Source organism: Haemaphysalis longicornis, unplaced genomic scaffold, assembly GCF_048455015.1.
Source record: "Haemaphysalis longicornis isolate Haplotype H1 unplaced genomic scaffold, Haemaphysalis longicornis Haplotype H1 scaffold_13, whole genome shotgun sequence".
Classification (NCBI taxonomy): Eukaryota; Metazoa; Arthropoda; class Arachnida; order Ixodida; family Ixodidae; genus Haemaphysalis; species Haemaphysalis longicornis.
In genome coordinates, this window is record NW_027526233.1 from 20,538,881 (window position 1) to 20,545,177 (window position 6,297).

At 47.9% G+C, this 6,297-nt stretch overlaps 1 non-coding gene across 1 annotated transcript; it reads left to right on the top strand.

Annotated features, from left to right (window-relative positions):
• Positions 1-1,891: 1,891 nt before the first annotated feature.
• Trnar-ucu (transfer RNA arginine (anticodon UCU)) lies at positions 1,892-1,963 on the top strand. The gene has a single exon. It is a non-coding gene; the product is annotated as a tRNA-Arg (tRNA).
• Positions 1,964-6,297: the final 4,334 nt, after the last annotated feature.

A 6,297-nucleotide genomic window follows, 5' to 3' on the forward strand; every position in this document is an offset into this window, starting at 1 on the left:
AGAAGAGGCCCTTCACCTGGCGGCAGTGGTTCCGCAGGAGGTTGTTGAACTTGCCAGCCAAATTACAGCGGGTGACGAATGGTTGGTTCAGGTGGCGTCGGCGCCGGTTTTGGCTCCGTGGGAGCACGAGCGTCGCGTAGATGGCTCTCACATTCGGCAGCACTTGTCGAATGGCCACAAACAATTTTTTGTATCTTTCAAACGCAGCATCAGCTGGGCCCTTGGCGATGTCGTTCGTCCCAACGTGCAGGATCAGGGTGGTCACCGTGTGGGGGACGAACTCGAGCAGCCGAGACATACCTTCGATGGTTGCGTCTGACTTGGAGACGAACGCTGGCGTTCCCTTGCGTCCAGGGTCGAAATGGTTGAATAGGTGCTTGCACTGAGAATCACCAACAACCATAGTGGTTGTCACATATTTGGGGTACTTCTTCGTTACATTTTCCATTGCGGGAACTTCAAAAGCCACTTCAAAAGCCATATATATATATATATATATATATATATATATATATATATATATATATATATATATATATATATATATATATATATTTATATATATCGATATATATATACATATATAAATAGAGAAAGATAGGTCGGCAGTCTACAACGCCAAAGGAGGCATAGGGGTGTGGTTCGGTTCTTTTTTTTACTGTGGTTAATGAAGTTAATATTCTTTTTTTAAATATACGAAAGAAAGAAAGAAAAACACGCGCCCAGAGTGGGGACCGAGCCCACGCCTTCCCCACTCTGGGCGCGTGGTTTTCTTTCCTTCTTTCTTCCGTATATTTAAAAAAATGAGGGGCTCGTTAGGAAATACAGAAAGAAATGCTGGCAGTCTACAACGCCAAAGAAGTCATAGGGGAATGGTTAAAATATTTTTTTTACCGTTAGTGACGTTACATTTTTATTATTATTAGTTACGTGAGAAAGAAAAAAAAAACGCGCCCAGAGTGGCTACCGAACCCACGCCTTTCGATTAGATCTCGAATGCCTTGCCAATATATATATGTATATACATATATATATATATATATATATATATATATATATATATATATATATATATATATATATATATATATATATATATATTTATATATATATATATATATATATATATATATATATATATATATATATATATATATATATATATATATATATATATATTTATATATATATATATATATATATATATAGGTCGGCAGTCTACAACGCCAAAGGAGGCATAGGGGTGTGGTTACCCTCTTTTTTTTACTACGATTAATGAAGGTAACATTTTTTTAGTATACAGGAGAAAGAAAGAAAGAAAAACACGCGCCCAGAGTGGTGACCGAACCCACGCCTTTCGATTAGATCTCGAATGCCTTACCAATACGGCTATCTGGGCGACTGAGTTCTCCTTCACTTTCTGGGCTATTTATATTTACTAGAAGTGAATCTGACGCTTGAGGGTGGTAGCCAGCTCCACTCCGACTACACGGGGAGAAGGGGACCTTATTTTCAACCTCCGGGGCATGACTCGAACGTCTACAGCCTGTCATGAGCAGGAAACTGGCGGGAAGCCTTCGTATGCTACCTAGGCATCAAGGCTGCCGGAACCGAGACCCTCGCTAGGCTTTCGCAGAATAATACAGTAAGGAAATGAGGGGCTCGTTGAGGAAATGCAGAAAGATAGGTCGGCAGTCTACAACGCCAAAGGAGGCATAGGGGTCTGGTTACCTGCTCATGACAGGCTGTAGACGTTCGAGTCACGCCCCGGGGGTTGAAAAGAAGGGCCCCTTCTCCCTGTGTAGTCAGAGTGGAGCTGGCTACCACCCTCAAGCGTCAGATTCACTTCAAGTAAATATAAATAGCCCAGAAAGTGAAGCAGAACACAGTCGCCCAGATAGCCGAATTGGTAAGGCATTCGAGATCTAATCGAAAGGCGTGGGTTCGGTCCCCACTCTGGGCACGTGTTTTTCTTTCTCTCTTTCTCCCGTGTATTAAAAAAAATGTTAACTTCATTAACCGTAAAAAAAAAGAGGGTAACCACAGCCCTTCGCCTCCTTTGGCGTTGTAGACTGCCGACCTATCTTTCTGTATTTCCTCAATGAGCCCCTCATTTCCTGACTATATTATTCTGCGAAAGCCTAGCGAGGGTCTCGTTTCCGGCAGCCTTGATGCCTAGGTAGCATAAGAGGGCTTCCCGCCAGATACCTGCTCATGACAGGCTGTAGACGTTCGAGTCACGCCCCGGGGGTTGAAAAGAAGGTCCCCTTCTCCCCGTGTAGTCAGAGTGGCACTGGCTACCACCCTCAAGCGTCAGATTCACTTCTAGTAAATATAAATAGCCCAGAAAGTGAAGGAGAACACAGTTGCCTAAATAGCCGAATTGGTAAGGCATTCGAGATCTAATCGAAAGGGGTGGGTTTGGTCCCCACTCTGGGCACGTGTTTTTCTTTCTTTCTCTCTCCCGTATAATTAAAGAAATGTTAACTTCATTACCCGAAGTAAAAAAAAGAGGGTAACCACACCCCTATTCCTCCTTTGGCGTTGTAGACTGCCGACCATTCTTTCTGTATTTCCTCAACGAGCCCCTCATTTCCTTACTATATTATTCTGCGAAAGCCTAGCGAGGGTCTCGGTTCCGGCAGCCTTAATGCCTAGGTAGCATAAGAGGGCTTCCCGCCAGATACCTGGTCATGATAGGCGGTAGAATATTTGAGTCACGCCCCGGGGGTTGAAAAGAAGGTCCCCTTCTCCCCGTGTAGTCAGAGTGGAGCTGGCTACCAACTCCAAGCGTCAGATTCACTTCTAGTAAATATAAATAGCCCAGAAAGTGAAGGAGAACACAGGCGCCCAGATAGCCGAATTGGTAAGGCATTTGAGATCTAATCGAAAGGCGTGGGTTCGGTCCCCGCTCTGGGCGCGTGTTTTTCTTTCTTTCTTTCTCCCGTATTTTAAAACAAAATGTTAACTTCATTACCCGTAGTAAAAAAAAGAGGGTAACCACACCCCTATGCCTCCTTTGGCGTTGTAGACTGCCGACCTATCTTTCTGTATTTCCTCAAAGAGCCCCTCATTTCCTTACTATATATATATATATATATATATATATATATATATATATATTGAGAGAGAGAGAGAGAGAGAGGGAGAGAGAAAGAGGGAGAACCCTGAAACCAACTTTTTCTGTGCTCTGAAGAAACGAAGTCCTTTTCCTGAAGCGTCAGTAAAGTTATTTTTATTTTCTACGTCTTTCTTGTGTGTCTCTGTCTCTACTAACTGTATATATACATATATATATATATATATATATATAAATAAATATATATTGAAATGAATCATACGTCCGATTCCTAAAACCCCATGTTTATTCTCTGTCGGAACGCGCTCCCCGCTTCTTCTTCCTTCGCTTCCAGTCGGCCGCTGTCCTCCTTTGCCTGGTAGTAGATTGGCCGGTGACCTTGCCCTGAGGTTTTCCTTCGGAATGTTTTACGCCTCTACACTCGGCCACACTGCGAACACGCCCCCCAGGAAATTGTTGGGGTGGGTCCTGGGCTCTCGCGGCTGTGTTCATCTTGTCCTTTCGGGTTTGTGTCTGGGCTGAATTGGCCTTTGTTGACGGGGAATCTATGATGACTTCCAGAAAAATGTCGTGTGCGCTGAACAGGCGCGTCATACGGTCCTTGCAGTAGGTGTCGGCCAGGTTGGTTTTGCCTGTGTCGTAGATTTGGTCATTGCTTTGTTTGAAAAGCGACTCTGCATTAGCTTCAGCGTCCTTGCCTCCTGCAGGTTCTTCGTGGTCTGCTTCAAAAGCTGTCGCTGAAATGTGCTCGTCTCTGATAGTTGCATCCTTGTGTGCTTCACGCCTTTCGCCACCAGTTTGAAGACTTGGTGCAGCGTCGTTGCTGATTCTGGTGGCATGTCTTTGCATTCATCCTCCTCAGGCAGAACTGAAAGGTCAGCTTGTTCCTTAGCAGAGATCTCAGAAGCATGAGGGGATGAGTTGCTCGAAGTTTGGTTCTCGATTGTCGTTTTTCGAGCTGCTGAGGATAAGATGAGCTCCCTGGGATATTTCGTGTCACACGTCGAAGGTTGCTCACAGACGAGAAAGGCCGGCGTCAACAGAGAGAGAACCGCAGGCAGGTCATCGGCGTGGTACGGAGAATCGGTACACGGGGCTCCTTCTTTAGGCCCAATTGTGGTCACCTTGCTGGTTGCTTGCTCCTTCACCGCCATATCACGCAATTTAGGGCCAGGGCCAGGAGTTTCCGCCAGGGTCTGCGTCGAGGCTGGCAGGTGAGGCTCCTGTGCCGGCAGCGTTGCACCCTGCGGCAGTCGCACAGCCAGACGGACGAAGGCTTGTGGACTCAAATTCGCTGCCTTCACAGCCAAGACTGCAGCTAGAACAGGGTCGGCCAGGCCATCTATGACGTATCGCCTCGCAACAGGAGACGCCCAGGCGAAGTCGCAGCCTGCGAGAAGGCGGAGCTTGTCGTAGATATAGACCGCGACGTCCTCGCTAGGGCCTTGCAGGCGGGCACGGATTTCCATGAAGCGGGAGTCGTAGTTGGCTGACAATCCACTGAACGCCGTGATTAATGCCCCGCTCCAGCCTTCCCAAGTGGGATGAGAGTGGCCTTCGTAAAGGTGCCATGCTCGGGCAGCGTCGCGCCGGACTTCTTGTGCAACGAACAGTTTGGTGTGATCGGGCAAGGCGTGATGGGTAGCAAGGGCGTCGATGAGCTTCACCCAAGAAACAGCATCGTCCTGGAACCCTCGGAAGGCGGGGACACCCGTGTAGGCGGGGGATGGAAACGGGCTGGGAATGACGTCGTGAAACTGGCGACACATTTCTGTGAGGGCCTCGACAGCCGAAGAGGGGTGGCTGGCGTTGAGCATCAGGGGTCGTCATTGCGAGAGTTTGGTCACTCACCAAAGAACGCAGAGGCCAAAGTCCGCAGAAATCAAGGCGCGAACGGCGGACGCAGCTGCGAGTCAAGACGTCGGCCGCTGGAGGAGGTCGCGCCCAAGGCTGGCTCGCCTCGGGTCTGAGCTGTCGTTGCGTTCGGCGCTCGTGCCGAGACTACGGCTCCACCGAAGAACTGGGGCAGCAGGCTGGAAGGCGTGCGAGGCCTTACCGCTGCTGAGGGCCGTCCCTGCGGCTGGATCGCCGCGAGAAAGAGCAGGTCCGGAGGCTGGGTCGCCTCAGTGCTTGAAGGCGTGTCGGCTGCGCCACTTGTAATGAATCATACGTCCGATTCCTAAAACGCCATGTTTATTCTCTGTCGGAACGCGCTCCCCGCTTCTACTTCCTTCGCTTCCAGTCGGCCGCTGTCCTCCTTTGTCTGGTAGTAGATTGGCCGGTGGCCATGCCCTGACGATTTCTTTCGGAATGTTTTACGTCTCTACACTCGGCCACACTGCGAAGACGCCCCCGGGCAAATTGTTGGGGTGGGTCCTGGGCTACATTGTCCTTTGTTGACGGGGAATATATATTGTTGACAGGGAATATATATATATATATATATATATATATATATATATATATATAAATCTAGAGAAAGAAAAACTCACAAAGCGAGCAGAAATAGTATAAGTAAAGAGTCGGATACACAGCAAGAACAATAACAAACAATGTTTACTTACGTAGTGGCAACGGGACTTGCCTTCATCAGAGTAAAGTTACATGATTTTGCTGGGCCGTGACTCGAGTGTCTACGACATGTCGACCAGCGTTGAACCCTCTTTTCGGACTCTACCCGGTTCGGATCCCACCCGGCGGGCATTTTTTCACCACTTTCTTTTCGACTCAAAAAATTCTTCATCTCTTTCTATGACGCCCCACAACCTCCCCTTTGCTTTCCCAGGTTTTCTCGACTGCAAACCCTTATTTTCTGTCTTATTTCACGGAGCCCCTCATTTCCCATTTTCTGATTCGTTACATGCTTAGCGAGGGCCTCTGTTCTGGCAGTCTTGGTGCCAAAGGGAGCTTAAGAGGGTTCAACGCTGGTCGACCACTCTCGACATGTCCTAGACACTCGAGTCACGGCCCGGGGGTTTAAAAGAAGGTCCCCTTCACCCCGAGTAGTCCGAGTGGCGCTGGCTACCACCCCCAAGTGCAGAAAACAAAAATACGTTAACATAAATACCCGAGAAAGTGCTGGGGAAACAGCCCCGCCGGTAGCGTAGTGGTTATCGCACCAGACCGGTATTCTGGAGGTCGTGAGTTCGGAACCCACCCGGCGGGCATTTTTTCACCACTTTCTTTTCGACTCAAAAAATTCTTCATCTATTTCTATG